This window comes from Lissotriton vulgaris, chromosome 7 (genome assembly GCF_964263255.1).
Source record: "Lissotriton vulgaris chromosome 7, aLisVul1.2, whole genome shotgun sequence".
NCBI lineage: Eukaryota > Metazoa > Chordata > Amphibia > Caudata > Salamandridae > Lissotriton > Lissotriton vulgaris.
The window spans coordinates 543797458-543815758 of NC_141695.1; the positions used below are offsets into that span (position 1 = coordinate 543797458).

The following is an 18301-nucleotide window of genomic DNA, read 5'->3' on the forward strand; positions in this document are numbered from 1 at the left end:
TAGGAGGACGCCGCAGTGTGTGCAGGCAGGCCTTGAACCAATCACTCTGTCAGTAATGGCCTGGTAACTGCTATCTTGTTATACCCTGCTGTTAGAACTGGGGGTCTCTAGTTGGCAGAGGTAGGTATCTTTGTCCAAGTAGGGATACTTAATTCTAGACTGGGTAAGGGGGATACACACTCTAGATAACCCCTGCATGCTCACCCCCTTTATCCGCTTGGCGCGAGCAGACAGGCTTATCCCATAGCCAATGTGTAAAGTATGTGTACTCAAAACACACATTAATACAGTGATAACACCAAAGAATGGCACCACACCAGTTTAGAAAAATAAAGTATCTTTATCTAAACTCCACAAGACCAACATGACAAAAATCCAACATACAGGTAGTAAAATAATACTTAAAAACAGTTATTTCCAAAATAAAGCTTGTATAAAACATATAGATCCGTCTGGGGCTATTACGACGTTATGACAGCAATAAATCCAAAGTACAGCCTCAACCACGAGGTGCTTGAAGTAGGGCATGGAGTCACACAGACCCCAAGCAAACAGTACCTTTGGATAACGAAGTCTATGACAATGCACGGCGTCTTGGAGGTGAAGCTTCGGTGCAGAGGTCGGCTTCCTGGCTACCATCAATCAATCAATCAATCACCAAAATTTGTATAGCGCGCTACTCATCCATGAGGTTCTCAAGGCGCTGAGGGGGGTGGGGGGTCGCTACTGCTCGAACAGCCAGGTCTTGAGTTGTTTCCTGAAGGAGAGATGGTCCTGGGTCAGCCGTAGGTGAGTGGGGAGGGAGTTCCATGGGGGAGGTGAGGCTTCGTGATCACTAGAAGGCGAAGTGTCGAATCCAGGACAGGGAAAGTCGGTTGCGACGGTGTTGGGGCATCCTGTCCAGTGATGATGCCAAGTCGGCGAGTTTGTGGAGTCACCCTCGGCAGTTATCGGCACTGCGATAACTTGATGCCGGTGGTGACGGAGTCAGTGCAAGCGCTGGCGTCGGGCACGGCTGATAACTGCAGGCGTCAGCTGGCATTGATGGCCGTCAGAGCTCCAGTGCAGCCCGGGCGGTGTATTGTGTACTTCACGAGCAGTGCCCCTGGCCTCGGAGCAGGTCACGGCGTTGCAGCGGCATCGCTGACAGCATCGGAGACATGTTTTCTTGCTTCTTTCAAGTTGCTCCCAACAGTAAGAACCACCTCTAGAGGCCCAAAACTGGAATAGGCACCTCCTGGGAAATAAGAACTCTTAGCAATAGAGTTCAGGGGAGCTGAAGGGTGAAGTCTTTGTGTCCCTGAGACGTCAGAACAGGAGGCCAGCGCACACAAGCCCTTGGAGATTTTTCTTCAAGCAGGTTTCTTTAGCAAAGTTCCCATCTTTGTCTTTTCCTGTGGCAGAAGCAGCAACTGCAAGCCAACCCTTTAGAGCACACAGCAAAGGGACAGTACACCTCCTCACAGCTCTCCAGCTCTTCTTCTTGGCAAAAGTTACTCTTGTGTCCAGAAGTGATCTAAAGTTCTGGGGTTCACAGTCCACTACTTATACCCCATGTTGTCTTTGCTCTACTTTGTGCAAGGGTCTCTGAGCCCAGTCTACCCTAGTTCTGTCCTCACTGATGCAGTATGACCACAGAGGGTGGAGACCGCATTCTGCCAGGGAGAAAGTCCCTATTCAGGTGCAAAAAAAACTCCTCCCACTACTCTAAATGCAGTCAAGGTCTATGGAGCTCAGCCCTGAGTCATCGAGGAAGGGCCAGGCACACCTTAAGCCCCCTTAACACCAGTGGTGGTCCACCATGAATGCACATTCCCAATCCCAGTCATTCCAAAACCAGACAGCCAATCCACAAACAGGCGGCAGAGGCATACAGAATGTTTAAACAATAAAATGCCAAATTTCTAAAAGTGGCATTTTCAAGCACACAATTTAAAATTCATCTTTACTAAAATACATGGGTTCAGAGAGCCTAAACGTTCTTCCTCCATCTCGTCCGATTGGGAAGTTATACTTGTAACATGTTCTAAAGTATCTCCCATGCTATCCTTTGGGATAGATTTCTATAGTGAAAAATGAAATTGACAGTATTTCACTATCAGGGCATGTCACACACACCAGTACACGTCCTACCTTTCACATACACTGCACCCTGCCCATAGGGGTACCTTGGGCCTACCCGAGGGGTGTCTTACAAGCAAGAAAAAGGAAGGATAAGGTCTGGTAAGTGGGTGCACTTGCCAGGTCGAGATGGCAGTTCAAAACTGCGCACAGACACTGCAGCAGCAGGTCTGAGTTATATTTGCAGGGCTAATTAGGTTGGTGGCACAATTGGTGCTGCAGGTCCACTACTAGCATTTGATTCACAGGCCCTAGCACACACAGAGCACATTACTAGGGACTTACTAGTAAATCAAATAAGCCAATCAGGGATGACCGATTGTAACAGTAATTTATACAGGGAGCACTTGCACTTTGATGCTGATCAGCAGTGGCAAAGTGCCCAAAGCATCTTAACCTGCAAAAACGAAATCCAGCACAGCATCAAAAATACTGCAAGTAGAGGCCTTAAGTCAGGGGAAACCCTCCCACAGATGCCATATCTAACACCTGCCCATTAAGGCCCTGATTATGACTGGTTTTGATTTTTCCTACCCCTGCACAAACCCCTGTTTGCACAAGGATTGGAATTGCGAGTTTAGTGGTATTTACTTCACCTGGTAACTGCCAAGTGCAATCAAGATCTCTCTCTTTCTTAAATTATGGCAGGTCAGTGGAAAAGTGTATGGTATTTGCTTTACCATGTGCATTTTGGTGTAGTAAGCACCTAATTCGGCATGTTATTCCTCAAAAACTCAGGAGTATCCCATGATGCTTACATCTGATAAATTTTGAACATCTGTGACAAACCTTTATTGGATGAGACATTCCTAGTCCAACCCTATGTGATAACTAGTTGCTGCATTTCTGTGGGTGCACCCTTCTGCAGATTCCTATTCCTAAAGTTGGTCCAGTTCCTTTCCAAAGCAATACTCCCTTTACCACTTCACAAAATAATCAAAACGTATATGTATAGATAGACAGAGATATATAGAGAGAACTAGCTCTGTTTATCGATAGAGAGATAACTAGATATAGATAGATTGATAGAGAGATAACTAGATATAGATAGATTGATAGAGAAATAACTAGATAGAGAAATAACTAGATATAGATAGATTGATAGAGAAATAACTAGATAGAGAAATAACTAGATATAGATAGATTGATAGAGAAATAACTAGATAGAGAAATAACTAGATATAGATAGATTGATAGAGAAATAACTAGATAGAGAAATAACTAGATATAGATAGATTGATAGAGAAATAGATAGATAGATAGAGAAATAACTAGATAGATAGATAGATAGATAGATAGATAGATAGATAGATAGATAGATAGATAGATAGCGTTAGTATAGTGTTATTATGCAAATAGTCCCAAAAAATGATATGCCATAAAATGTAAGTGGCTAATCAAACTATCGAATGCAGCACTACACTGATTTGCAAACCAAAGACATAAGTCACGGGTTGCAACAGGGTGAACATTTAGCCACATTAGTGTTTTTTTACAGGACCCACCATTGTGAATTATTTTTAATGATTGCTCCTAGCAGCAATTCTACTTTTACAACATAAAAATAACAAAAGCACGTGATACAAAAGACTAACCGACCTAGCAGTAAGTATGTGGAGTTTAGGAAATGTGTACACAATAAGTGAGGTAAACCTAAATAACAAAGTCAAATAGCAAGTGGCAACAAATACGGATCATCTAGTGTTGACAATTTGAATAAAGAGCAGCAAACCTAAGGAAGAGCGACTCGGACAAACTTTATACGCGAGGGTGGACGAATAAAGAATATTCTCACCTACCCAGGAATTCTCAAGTACAAAAACAGCCGCCACGCCTCCCACTACATGCATCGAGCATCCCTTCGCCCCTCTGGGTAATACCCTGGATCCTTGACTTCATAAAGGTCCAATAGCCAGAGGATATTTGAGAAGATACACAATTTTAGCCTAGTGTCTCTTTACTGCAGTGGTCCTTATGTTCAAGTAATCGGAGTGAATGTCCTACTAGCTTCTGTATGCTGGTCTGAGAGTGGATGAAATACATTTGTGTGGTTTGCTGTTTCCCAAGGGGAGATTTTCCTTTTACTTCTTTATCACTTACCAATAGCCAGCTGAGCCATGCACCAGCACCTTTGGCTAACTGGTGCGATTAGGAACCTTCCCTCATTTCCATACTATCGGGCGCCATAAGTCCCGTACTGTTCTACATGATCCCAAATGATGCTCAGTCCCCGACTTCTCCAGCAACTCCTGCGGCTGCTGCATCCTCAGTGTTCACAAGCCACCACCTGCAGCTCCTTATAGATATGTTCAGCACTCCGGATTTAGTGCTGGATGGGGGCACCATGGTTTCTCACTGCTTTTTACGTTTGAGAAATGGAGTGATGTACAGGGTATTGGTTAACAACGGTGGATGGAAACATGTTCTTCCCTTCAAAAAATGAGCACAAACAGTGCATTAGATGTCAATGTGTAGCTAAACTTGCGGAACGCAAACTCTGACGGGGCACTTATGATGCAGTACAATAACTTCTTGTGTGCCAAGGTAGCCTGACCTAAAAAGTGTTTGTTTTAACAGCCCCAATAAAACTTTGAAAAAACTCTGGCACAGCTATGCTTTTTAAGAAGCAGTTTCACTGAAACCCACACAATATGCCAAGAATTGCCACCAAAAGGAAAGGAGGCACATCGTGAAGCCAGAAATGGTCCAAGATTAGTTTTGCACCTGCCTCGAGATGCTATGGAACGGGTCACTAATAAGTGATTCTACCAGAAAGATGGGGACAGGCCTTCACTCTCCGTTGCACAAAAACACAAATAAGTACCTATGGAGACACCCACTTAGAGCAGGCGAGGCCAATTCCATTACAGATGCAGTCCACCTACCCATTTGCTCCTTGGGCATTGCCCGTTTTCTTCACCGCTACCACCCGACCCAGGTGGGATGACAGCTGGTGAACCTTCACAGTAGTGGAGTCATAAATATCGGTCTTGAATGGGCAAATGTGAGTAAGCCCCAATTTGTTATAAGAAGTTCAGGGGGGTTTCAAGAGGTGTATCCGTATTTAGCCAATGCGAAACATGAACTTCTATGTTCATATGCCAGTTTTAGGGCTGGAGAGCAGTAAGTAACTTAGCTCGGTATGGCGTGCAACACAGGTTCAAATTGCAGACTGGTTAACTAATCCTTTCATCCTTCTAAGGTCTATCACATAAACAAGCAGTTAAGTGTGCCAAAAGACAATTTACTTTGTAACATGCAGAATGTAAATGCAGGCATAATAGGCAACAGAACAGATGAACTCATGGGCCTGGTGGTACAAATAAAGACTTTACCCATGATGTCTTGTGGTTTATTCTGGCTCAAGACTGCCAAACATAACTGAAGATCATGTTTCTCACTTGAACATGCACATATCTTACTTCTCCTTTCCCATCTCTCCTCCTCTTTCCCTGGCTGTCTTGCTTACCCCCTTTGTAGTTTTCTAGTATTGTTTGCTCTGTTCCCTATAATTCTACTCCTTTTACCAATATTAAATTATCCAAGAATGTTCGGGCACTTACTTCTTTTTATCCAAATCTTCTAATATAACTAAGAATCCTTCATCAATCATTCCACGCACCCAACAGACCCCTCTGCTCTACCCAACTGTCACAGGCCACTTTCCCACAGATCCACAAGACCAGCACCAGAGGAAGATCCTTCTGCATCGCCACCAACAACTGGAACTCCATGCCCCCACCCCAGACAATCCCCATTGCTGTCCCAATCAGGAAGGACCTCAAGCACTGGCTCTTGAAATGAACCCAGTGCTCAGACGGATCTGCGCACCCCGCCCTCCGCCCCTCCACCAGCGCCTTGAGACTCTCAGGGGTGAGTAGCCTTGCTTTACAAACTCCTCATTTATTAATTGAATCTGAATAAAAATAAAGGTTCTTCTCTTCTGTCCAGGTAATTGAAAGCAAAGTTTAATGAAGAAACAGGGACATTAAATAGAGGCACTCATACTTCCATTTGTTTTTAAAAGAAAAATCTTGGTTACAATGGGAACAAAATGACCAAATTATAATACGGACTCCCTGCTTCAATTTACCTGGTTCATGGGCGGACAGGTGACTAAAGGGAATTAATCGGGATACTTACTGGACCTGGTGACTAGAACTCTCATTTTATTTTCTTTAAAAGATACACGAAGTGGCCTGGCAGCGGCAGGTACAGTTTTGGGGTAGGGCAGGTACAGGTTTGGGCAGTCCACTCCAGTTCTGTTTGGTAGCGGTAGTGATCTTTCCTGCTGATTGCTGTTGGGTCTTATAAAGTCAGAGTGATGCTGTGAAAGCCGGGCTATGTACACACCTACCAACTTCTATGCATTTTTCACCATGTGAGAGGAGGCAGAGGCGCCTTGGAGGGACAAACGTTTGTGCCAAGTACAGCTTATGAGACACTTGCACACCCCTCTCAAAAAAGAAAAGTTTCTGAAGCTATGTCCTGGGGTATGTTCACACCCTGTAATGGGCATCGGTGCATAGGCTTCAAATACAAGCTGAACCCCCACTCTATGCAGTTGTTTCCAGCTCACCTTTTGATCCATATGGGCTTCACGGCAAATGGCCATGTGAAGGGAACCATACAGTGTATCGTTTTGGTAGGAATGTATGCGATGTGACAGCAGGGCAGGGATCTGCGACCTTCTAGCTGCTTGATGAACAAATCTGCTGTCTTTAGTACCACAGTGATACCACACCATCACCGAGCTCTAAGTGTGGTCAGCGTGGCAGGTCCAGGGCCCACTGCGCCAGCAAATAGGCTGGTAACGCCAACAGACAGGCAGAGCTGGCCTTTGCTCAGAGTGCTACGGAAAACAGGATTGGGGAGTGAAGAGGTTGTGCCCTTCGTGGGCATTGGAGGTGGCTACGTCCTCCTCTTGAAATTCATACAAAACAAAAGGATCCACCTCAAAGGAGGTTCACAAGAGTGTGTTTCCTATCTTTGTAGGATGCACACAGTGTTTGCTTACATCCCCTCCCACACCAAAAGGGCCCTTGGTGTCATGCTTCATCATAGGGGTCTTCCCGTTACGCTGTGGGACGGGGCGTGCTACGAACTACAACTATGCTGGAGCACTGATTTCACAGTACTATGTGTGGTGTAGAGGTAGTGAGAGGAAGGGTCAGGAGTGAATGCGGGAAGTGAATTAAAAAGAAAGTAGCCTCGTGGACTTAAGAAACTTTAATAGGTCATGGAGGCGGGGGGCGTGGCTAAGCGCCCAATGCGGATGGCGGCTCCCGTGTGAGCGCTCCGGACCTTCCGAGGGATTTACCCTTTCCCTCCTGTGGCGGACGCCTATCGCAGAAGGCATCTCACGTCGGAATATGGGAGCACCGCCGTGATTGCAACGGCGGCGCTTTTTCACCTTCTGTGGGCTTTTTTTCTCCCATTAACGAGCGGCCGCGGCTCCCTGTCAGCCGCGACCGCCATTTTGTTTCTTTCCTGCGTGTGTATCGCGCTTTTCTCCTGGAGAATGCCGCCTCCAGCTGCTGTCCCAGACTTCCACAAACTTCCACGGTGAGCACATTTCTTCACCTTCTACGTGCCAATGTCTCCATCCTGCTTGCCTATCTTGTAAAGGCAAAATTTATGAACATTGAGATTTAAGCGGCCATTTTGTCTCTTTTGGCTATTTTCCACATGCTGCTCCCCCTTCTTCATGCCGCCAACGTTTGCCTATGACTGCATGTTTTTCAAAAATTGCCTTCATTTGCCACGCAGCTGCAGTTTTTCTTGTGGATTCCTTTTTTTTTTTTTTTATTATATAAATGCTGGCATTTTGGCTCTTATACTGTGGGCACTCTGTGTTCTTTTTTCCTGCGTGGAGGATTTTGAATTAACGCATGTGGGCACAGCTACTTGTCCTTATGTGCACCTTTGTAGCTCCTGAGCAATTGTGAAGAAGTCCCCTTCGGACCTCCTTGTTTTTGAACGCATTTGCTCACCAATCCTCCTTCGTTTCTCCATTGACTCTTGCATACACAGTTTATTCCAGGTTCCAGTTCCTTTATTCCTTTCCTTTTGCTGGCGACTTTCATCATATGGAGAAAGGCACTATTGGTCGTGTTTCCAAAACCCCACGACGTGTTTTCATCAAGAATTCCAAAGTCTTTTCTGCATTGGCGCACCTGGAAGCATCTCAAGAACTTGCCATCCAAATGTCGCAGTCCAATGCAGAACGTCCTGTTCAGCCCTCAGGGAAAGCTACGTCTAAACGCCTCAAAAAAGACCCTCCATCGCCATCCGGCTCTACTTCAGCTGTTTCTATGGAACTTCTGCTAGAGGAAATACGTGCTCTCAGACCTTTTATGGAGGAACCCAATTCTAAGTTGCAGGTCCTAACCGATAACTGGTCACAGATGGATGCCAGAGTGACGACTGTGGAACACTCCATATCTTCGCTGCAAGAATCATCCTCCAAGGTGACGCACATGCAGTCGCAGATTTCTTCTCTTCAAAAGCAGGTCGAGGAACTTGAAAATCGAAACAGGCGTAACAACCTCCGTATTTATGGCCTGGCGAAAAATTGTGAGGGGACTGACCCCGTTGCTTTTTTCAAATCTTTCCTGCCTAAGCTCCTCCACCTACGTGAGGGAACAATGCTTAACATCCAGCGAGCACATAGGCTTGGCCGCATTTCTTCATCTTCCTCTGCCTCTCCCAGACCACGAGGCGTCATCATGTACTTTCTGGAATATACTGATCTTCTCAAGGTTCTATCGGCGGCCCGCGCCTCCCCTCGTCTCACTTGGTCTGGTTCTACCCTCTTCTTCGCGCAGGATTACGCCAAAGCCACAGCCAGCCGCCGTAAAGCTTTCCTGGATATGCGACCAGAGCTCCGATCCATTGGTGCCAGATATGGCCTTTTCCACCTCTGCATTTTTAGAGTTACTCACAACAACAAAACGACGACCTACGAGGATCCTGTTCGCCTTCGGAGCTTCCTCAATTCCTGCCACACATCGGAAATGGACCTCTCCAATTCATCGTCAGCTTTTCCTCCATGACTTTCATAACCTACTATTTTGGTTTATTCACTAGTTCACATGGTTTCTGTTGTTCTTATATATGTTTGTTTCCATTATGTTGTTGATACCTTTCTCCTCTCTGAATTCTTTCCCTTTATGTGTCTTCCCTTCTACTTCCACAGTATGCTCATCTCCTTTCCACTTACTCTGGCATCCTGTTTCTATTACTAACTCTCGTGATGTCTTCTTCTCCTCAACTCTTGTTTTCTTTTTCCTTCCACAGGTTTTACAGTTTACAGTATGTACCTCCCTTGGTCTGACGGTTCGTTCACATTGGTTGTGCTGCCTCCCCCAGTGGGCGCTCCCCCCTCAGTCCAGTCTTCTCTTCTCGTCTTCCCTTCCCTGTGATCGCCCTTCCTCAGTTTCGCCCCTCCCCTCGTAAGTATGTTTCCCTTCCTTCCCTTGTTCTTGGGTATTCCCTTTTTGTCATTGATCTTGTTATCTCTAGTTATTTTCTGTTCTAAGGTGTCCTCTTTTTCTCTCTCTCCTCCACTTTTGTGTCTCTACCTATTATCACTTTTGTCTTTTCCTCCTTTTTCTGCACTCTCTTTCCTGTTTTATTTCACTCTCCCAGCATCTTGTTTTTTATGCCTATTCTCCTGTATCTCCTCTTTACTATTTTTCAACTTCTACCTATCTTATCCCTTTTTGGCTTTCTTATTCTGTCTATTCAATTTGTTATTCTGGGCATTTATTATTCCTCTCTGTTTATCGCTGATTTATATTTTATGTATCTGATATGTCACTCAAAATAGTCACATGGAATGTTAAGGGCATTAATTCTCCTATTAAGCGACAAAGAATTTTGTCACACCTTGCACGCCTAAGTGTTGATATTGCTTTTCTGCAAAAAACCCACCTATCTGCTGAAGAATCTGTCAAGTTAAAAAGAAGCTGGGTGGGTGATGTATATTACTCTCCAGGGGACGGTAGGCGTAATGGAGTAGCCATTCTATGTCACAAACATCTTTCTCACTCTTTGCTTAACCAAGAGTCAGATGATGATGGTCGCTGGACTTTTGTTAAACTCTCAATTAAGAATGTTCCAATTTCCCTTCTAAATGTCTATGCTCCTACCACCGGTGATCCCACTTTTTGGTATGCCTTCTCACACCATATTACCAGATTTATTGATAATAACTTTATTTTAGCGGGAGATTGCAACCAGCCTCTTGATCCCTTTTTAGACAGGCATTCCAAAGCCCATTTCGTTCCCAACAAGTCGCATAAACTTTTTTCTCAAGCTATCTCTCAACATAAGCTCACTGATGCCTGGCGATTATGTAACCCTGACTTGCGGGAATTCACTTTTTATTCTCCCTGCCATCATTCTCAGTCCCGAATTGATTACATTTTTGGTAATCATGATATTGCCCAAACCCTCACTCATGCAGAAATCGGTCCGATACTCCTTTCAGATCATGCCCTCACTTTAGTTCAACTTGATATTCTCCCAAGGTCAGTTGGACCCAGGCGATGGCGTTTTAATAATTCCCTTCTCCTGGACCCCAAGTTTACTGCATCTTTTACTGAATTTTCTGAGGAATTTTTTTCAATTAATGATACTCCCTCCATCCTCAAGCACACCATTTGGGATGCCTTTAAAGCTGCAGCAAGAGACTTTATAATTGGCTTTGTAGCAAAGAGGCGGAAGGCAGCTCGTAATTTCACTGCTACTCTTCTTCTAGACATTAAGAAATTGGAGCATTCTTATTTTACCTCTCGTTCGCAGGATAGTTTGACAGCTTTGATTAATGCCAAAATGAAATTTAACAAAAACTCCACGGATAATGCATCTTTATACTTATTAAAGTCAAGCGCAAAATTTTATGGGGGTAAAAATAAGGCTGGGAAGATTCTTGCTAATTACTTGAAAGTAAAGCATAATAAGTTAAATATTGAGTCAATCTATGACACACACTCTGTTCTCAAACACAAGGATTCAGATATTCTTGCTGAATTTTCTGCCTTTTACAATACCTTATATTCTTCCGAAACCCAACCTTCCTCTCAATCATTAGATCACTTTTTTTCCAGTATCCAAAAACCAGCTCACTTCCCGCTTGACCTTTCTCACCTAGAGTTCAATATCTCTCAACAAGAGTTACTCACAGCACTCCAGCATCTTCGGAAAGATAAAGCTCCTGGGCCAGACGGCTTTACCGTCGAATTCTTTCTCCACTTCTCCAAACTTCTCATCCCTAAACTCCATTCCCTCATTGATGCATTCCTCACCCTGGGCTCTTCTTCGGGCTCTTTTTCTGATGCACATATCTGCCTCACACCCAAGGAAGGGAAAGATGCTCAGTATTGTAAAAATTATAGACCAATCTACTTGGTTAACATTGATTATAAAATATTTGCGAAATCTCTTGCAGCACGTCTTGATCTTCTTCTCCCGGATCTTCTGGGTGAAGAACAATCAGGCTTTGTCAAGGGTCGTTTTATTACTGACAACACCAGACTGCTTTTCAATGTTTTGTCTAAGTCCCGTCATTTGCCCCATTCCCTTGCGGCCATTGCCCTTGATGCTGAGAAGGCATTCGACAGAGTTGAATGGGCCTATCTTTTTCACGCCCTTCATTGGTTTGGTTTTGGTCCCAAATTTATTTCTCTGATCTCCTTACTCTATTCCAGTCCACGTGCAGCTGTTTGTGCCAATGGTCAAATATCCCCTTTTTTTGATTTAGGTAGAGGTGTCCGTCAAGGGTGCCCTTTATCTCCTTTTCTTTTTAATTTGGCCATAGAACCCTTTCTGTCCAGACTTCGCCAAAACCCTAATATCCAGGGCTTTCAAGTCTCTGATTCTCAAATTAAGTTAGCCGCGTATGCGGATGATATCCTTCTTTTCATTTCTAATCCCACTGATTCGATTCCTGCCTTCCTTGCTGAAGTACAGGAGTATTCCCAAATATCTGGCTACAAACTCAACAATGATAAATGTGAGATCCTTCCTTTAACGAAATTCACATTCAAACCTGATTTCATTGCCTCCAACTTCACATGGAAACCTTCCCATATTAAATACCTTGGCTTGCACATCACTCCTACCATCTCAGATACTGTCTCCCTATGCCTCTCCAAATGCACCCAAAAATTAGTGGACCTGACGTCCAAATGGCACCCTCTCTACCTGTCCTGGTGGGGACGACCTGACACTATTAAAATGATGTTGTCTCCCATAGTCCTCTATACTATTTCCAATATTCCTGTATCCATTCCTTCTAAATTTTTCAAAAAAATCAACTCCGTTCTGATGTCCTTCCTTTGGCGTAAGAAGAAGCCCAGAATGTCTCTTGCCCGACTCACTTGTCCTAAGACGGAGGGTGGAGTTAATTTTCCAAACTTCCCCGCTTACCATAAGGCGTTCTTATTGCGACAGGCCGCTTTCTGGTTGCAGGATCCCAGTGTCCCTTGTCCTTTATGGGCTAAATTTGAACGCCTTCTTCTTTCTCCTTTTTCCTTCGCCGAATATCTTTCTTTCTCTCGTAAACCCCCTTCCATTTCCACCCCCATTCATAAATTTACTACTAAACTGCTCCTATCTTCCTCCCTTTCACCTCCCACGACCATTGCTGATTTCCTTTCCTCCACCATCTGGCATAACACCGCCCTACTTATTCGTAACAAACCCTTCTTTTGGAAGACATGCCATCAAAAAGGGCTGGTGTGGGTCTCTCAACTCTTTTCTGCATCTTCTTTTCTGCCTTTCATCACTCTCCGCTCCCTTTATGACTTACCTACGTCCTTCACTCGCAATTATCATTTACTTAAGGAGGCTGCACTAGCGACTTACAATCAACTCTCTCAGCTACATCCGCCCCCTGCCTCTTCCACTCCCACCTCCTCACTTCACTCGTTCTTGCGCAAGACCCCAAAGGCCTCCTCCATTTATAAATATCTTCATACTACTGACTCTCCTAGGCCCAAATCCAAAGTAGAGGAATGTTGGGAACTTGATCTCTCCACGTCCTGGCCAATTTCATTATGGGACAAAATTTGGACCAAGATACGTAAATCTTCAAGAGCGGCAACTTTAACACAGTCCCTGTTTTTTATTTATAACAGACTCCTCTTTACACCTGCTGACCTTCACAAACGCTTCCCCAACACTTCTCATACATGCTGGTCTTGTTCTTCCCCACAAGCAACTTTGTTTCATATGTTGTTTTTATGTACATCTGTTCATGCTTTTTGGTTACAGGTTTGGTCTCAGATCAACTTGATTTTTCACACCAATATCCCTTTCTCTTACATTAACATCTTCTTAGGTAGCCTCTCCCCTTGCTGGGACAATGTTGATTTAACCACATCGCTGCTGTGCATTTTCCCCTCCTGTGCTGGAAAGTGTGATTTTGGTACTTCCATGACGAGCTCAGCTCGTCATCAGCACAGCTCCACTGTGCCTCATGACGAGCTGAGCTCGTCATGAGCATGGAAAGGGTTAAAGCCTCAGATTATTGACTTGTTACTGGCCGCTGCATTCCAGCAGATAACGGTAAACTGGAAAGACTTTACCAATGTCTCCTTCAAGGCGTGGTGGTTTAATGTTTGCCATAACCATAGACTAGATACTGCTTTTGTTTTTCCGGCTCACATGGCTGCAAAACGTTTAGACTTATGGCTCCCTATCACGCTTTACTTAGATACATGTGCTAATCGTTCGTTTCATCCACCGCCCTCGCAACAAGAGGTCCTTAAACCTCCTTAAGCGCTCATTACATTCCATCTCTCTTTTTTTCTATTGTATTATTGTTATATTTCTCTCAGGTATTCTCTCACTTTTATGATCAATGTTTATATGCCTTTTCCTTTTACATTCCAATGCCCGGATTTTCCCTTTGATATTATTTACAATTTTATGCTTGTTTTATTTCCTATAACTCACCATGTTTTATATTTCTATTGTACTTTGTATTGACACCTTGCCTTTTTGTTCTTGATATCAAATAAAATTTTCTTGAACTTAAAAAAATAGGTCATGGAGGCTGGTGCCGTTAAAAAGGTGGTTGGGAGATGTCCTGCGTGTAATGTCCGGATACTCCTGATCAAGTCAACATGTTTCGAAGCATCAGGGCTTCTTCATCAGGACTAGGAATGATCCCTTCAGTACTCACTATGTTGCACGGGGCGCCGAGGAGGTTTGCACAATAGGCGGCACAGCCACAACTGATTCACCATCAAATCGTGGTAGGATCACGTATTCAGACCACAACGCCCATGAGGTATGCTACTTTAGCGCTGCAAGATTTCTTTTCTAGGCACCACAAAAAGAAACATTAACCATCACTGTAAGTACCAAGAGGGGTTGTCACGTAGCCAAGGGTAGGGTACACCTTAGCGTGTGTATACCGCCCGGGCTACCACCATTGGTCCAGACGAAAACCTTATAGTCACTCAAGAGGTTGAAACATGTAGACCATTTTTCTTTCTTCACTTCACTTTTGACACCACAGGCCAACCTAATCTGGCATGGTGTCCCACAAATATTTTTACTGTTGCTCAATTACTTTAGTTTTTGTGGAGAGTTTTAAACTGGACAACTTTTAAACCACTGTTTTTCATCTATAGACAAAAAAAATCAAAAACAAACCCGCTCCACTGTAGTCAGGTGTTGCAGCACACCCAGAGGGTATTCGGCTATCCGGGTGGGACCCCCTATGATGAGGCAGGTCAACAACTAGGTTGGTGAGTGAGGGGTCTTCTAACAAAGGATGAATCTGTCCTTCTCTTGTGTGCACCTCTATCTTTCTGGCGGAGGCATTGATGTGCCTCCAGGGTGTACTCCTCCGATTGTTTAGTGATATTAATTAAGGGGACCAGGAGTATTCCTTTACAGAATACCCTTCCTCTCTCATTATTTTTCCAATATTAAGGAGTGCCATGGCAAGAAAATCAAACAAAAAGCAGACAAGGGCGCCACAGCCTTCAGAAAAAAAGGTGTTTATAGACACTTTTCTTTAAACTGAAGTCAAAGGTAGACTGATGCAGGGAGATGCAGCCCCGCTCTGGTGGTCAGCAACCTGGATGCAGGCCCAACTTGCACATGGCAAAGGCAGGGCTGGACTGGGAACAAAAATCGGCATTGGCAAAGTGCTCAGCCGCCCGCCGGGGGGGTTGGGATTGCTGCCGTGCTCCTTGCCAGGGCCGATTTTTCGGCCGATTTTGTCACAGGGCCGATTTTGAAGCTATGCTGCAAAAACGTCCCTGTAACAAAAACGCCCCCCAGCGGCCCAAAACCGGCCCCCACCCGTGTTGCGCACCGGGGGATTGTCCAGTGCCAGTCCGGCCCTGGGTAAAGGCCAGCCCTACTGACAGGTGAAGGTGCATTCTGGTGTTGCTGCAGCCTGTGGTGGCCTAGAGCTGGGCACAGCTGTACCTGCACATAGTGGCGGCCGCTAGAAGGGAATAGTGAAGGGGCAGCGTGGGGGCAAAATAAAAATACAGCTCATCTGCCACCTTGCTGCTCCCTTCAGCTCCTGGATCCGGATGCACACAGGCTTACAGAATCCCCTGCACCGATCCCAGTACTGTTCTCCTGCTAATATTGCCCAGCATGAGAGAAGTGCCGGGATTGGGCAGAGTGGGCTGGTTTCACACTCCAGCAGGGACTGAGAGCCTGTGCTCCTGAGCCCTGCAGATACCTCCAAGAAACAGCCTGGAGATATCCTAGTGCACATGTCGGGTTGGGCTTCCTAGGACAAGACAGTACACAACTTTTGGTCAACCTCAGGCAGGAACTTATCAAGGTCTCCGCCTGATCGGTTTGACTGATACTCAAGGTTCGACGTATGCATACTCGTCATGATTACATGGTTTCACTTACTCTAGGAGAAATCTAAGTTACGATCAACTACTGGTCATATATTGGGTTATATAAACTGTGGACCATTGATAGATATTCATCATGGTCCATAGCCGAATGGTTGTACTGTACTCAATCGCTAAAGAGGGAGTTCCATTTCTGCATTTCTAGACCACAGAATATCTGTGGCATTCTATTAACATTAAACTACCCTCGCCGCAGACACTTTGTCTTGAGGAATTATTAACATTTGGAGGCAAGAAACCATCCGCTGATTTTTAACGGCCGGGGGACATTTACTTGTGCCACTTCCGTTCAGATTTTGGCTATCGACACTTTTCCACTTACTTCTGACAAGGATATTATTACTTATCTAGCCTTGAAGAAATCACTTCATGATGAAACATGTGTCGGCTGTTTTCTGCTGTTCACAACACGCATGTTCAAATTACAGTTACCTGGCTTTTGTCTTCAATAAATCAAAGACTTACTGTATCTAGAAGAATCCTTATTTAATGAACTGACTCTGTTTGGACTTTCATTGAGTGCTTTGGTGTCTTTGTCTACATTGTTTACACAGAGGGACTTTTGGACCTATGTGTGCTGGCATCCCAGGTACTAGGGTCCTGCGTACTATAATAGCCCTAACATTATTGAGCTCGTCATTATGTAATTGATGGATAATTCCACTTATATTTGTTGTAAGACGTGCAGTCGAAGACAACTACTACCAACCAAACTGCAAGGGTAAGGGTATTGTTGAGATACCTTTGCCCACACCTCACTCACTAATCACCTGCCTCCTATACTAATCCCCACTTCCTTAATCACTAGTGGTCTGCCCCATTTTTCACTACCCATCTACTCACACCCCTTGCCCAGCCTCAGTCACAACCCACCTTCTACCACCTCCTTACCCCACCTGGTCTGACCACCTGCTCCTTCTAGTCTGACCATCACACTCCAGTCATTTTTCAATTCATATTCGTAAAGTGTTGTCAATACTGGGAGGACATGCGACCTAGTGGCTAGAGCTGATGACCTCTGAACTGGGTAACCAGGTTCGAATCCTTGCCTCAGCTCAATATCCTGTGATTGGGTGTAAGTCACTTAATCTCCTCATCCCTATAAAGCCTGTAACTAGTCTAGTTATCTAGAGAAGTGCTTTAATGCCCTTACACCAAGTTTGTTGTACATAAAATAATTACTAAAAACGCAGCAGATAGAATTACAAAAATGTCGATGCAATTCAAAATATGTTGCCTCCCATTTTTGCTCAAAACGGTCATTTGCGCTCTAGAAGCAGCTCTCATTAACAGATACCACTTTATGAATAGGAACCACCAGCTTTTGCGCTTACAGACAGGGTCGGACTGGTCCATAGAGCAATCAGACAGCGTTTGATGGGCTGGCGTCACAGTTCAGTGTGTGGGACGGTTTTTAGCAGTTTCTGGACCTGTTTTATGGCCAGGTAGACCGGTTTTTATTGGCGATTTCCCTGACGTTACCAAAAATATTGCCTGCAGAAAACATAAATGAATGCAGCCTATCCTATGTTGCAAAATACTCATACAGTGTGTCTTTACAAGTTCAAAGCTGGCCTGATTTGCAAATGTACGCCACTTTTTTAGCTACTTGGTTCGCTAATGGGGGCAACTTTCATTTTGGTGCCTGGGCCTACTTTTTGTCTCAGTCCGACCATGATCTACAGGAGCACCCACAAACCATCGACAAACTTCCATCCGAGTTACAAGGAAGAAGCAGATGGTCCCAGACTGCCCCTTTTTCTTGAGTCACCAGGAATCGTAATGGTGGCACTATGAGTGACAAATCCATTTCACACATGCAATGTCACTTCAGTAGAGTGGAGTTGGATTTTTGGAATCACCGATCCTGCTGATTTGGACAGACCAGGCTTTAGGGTCACATAAAACCCTTATACACCTAGTCCTAAATGTTTAGAGACATGACTATGGAAAGATCTCTGCTACTCAAGCCCATGATTCAGTAGGTACTGTACTATCCCACTGATTTCAGCCCAGCGTGGTCTACCGTCGAATGGACAAATAATTCACTTCCAAGTCATGCAGAAATGTTTTAGGTTCACAACCTAGCTAGTCCTCCTTGATAATCTACATATAACCTAGGGGATCTGGACTATCTTATCTAGTTCTCTCTCTCCTAGTTTTGATTTGATGAAGAAATGAATATAAGCAGAAGAGCGTGTGTGACGAGGGAGATAAAAGAAGGGATTGTTTACTCACTCAACATGTAGTCTTATTATGCGTTCTTCATTTAA

General features: G+C 44.5%; 1 protein-coding gene across 1 annotated transcript in view; it reads right to left on the reverse strand.

Annotated features, from left to right (window-relative positions):
- USP43 (ubiquitin specific peptidase 43) overlaps positions 1-18301 on the reverse strand; it is a 929425-nt gene that overhangs the window by 144100 nt on the left and 767024 nt on the right.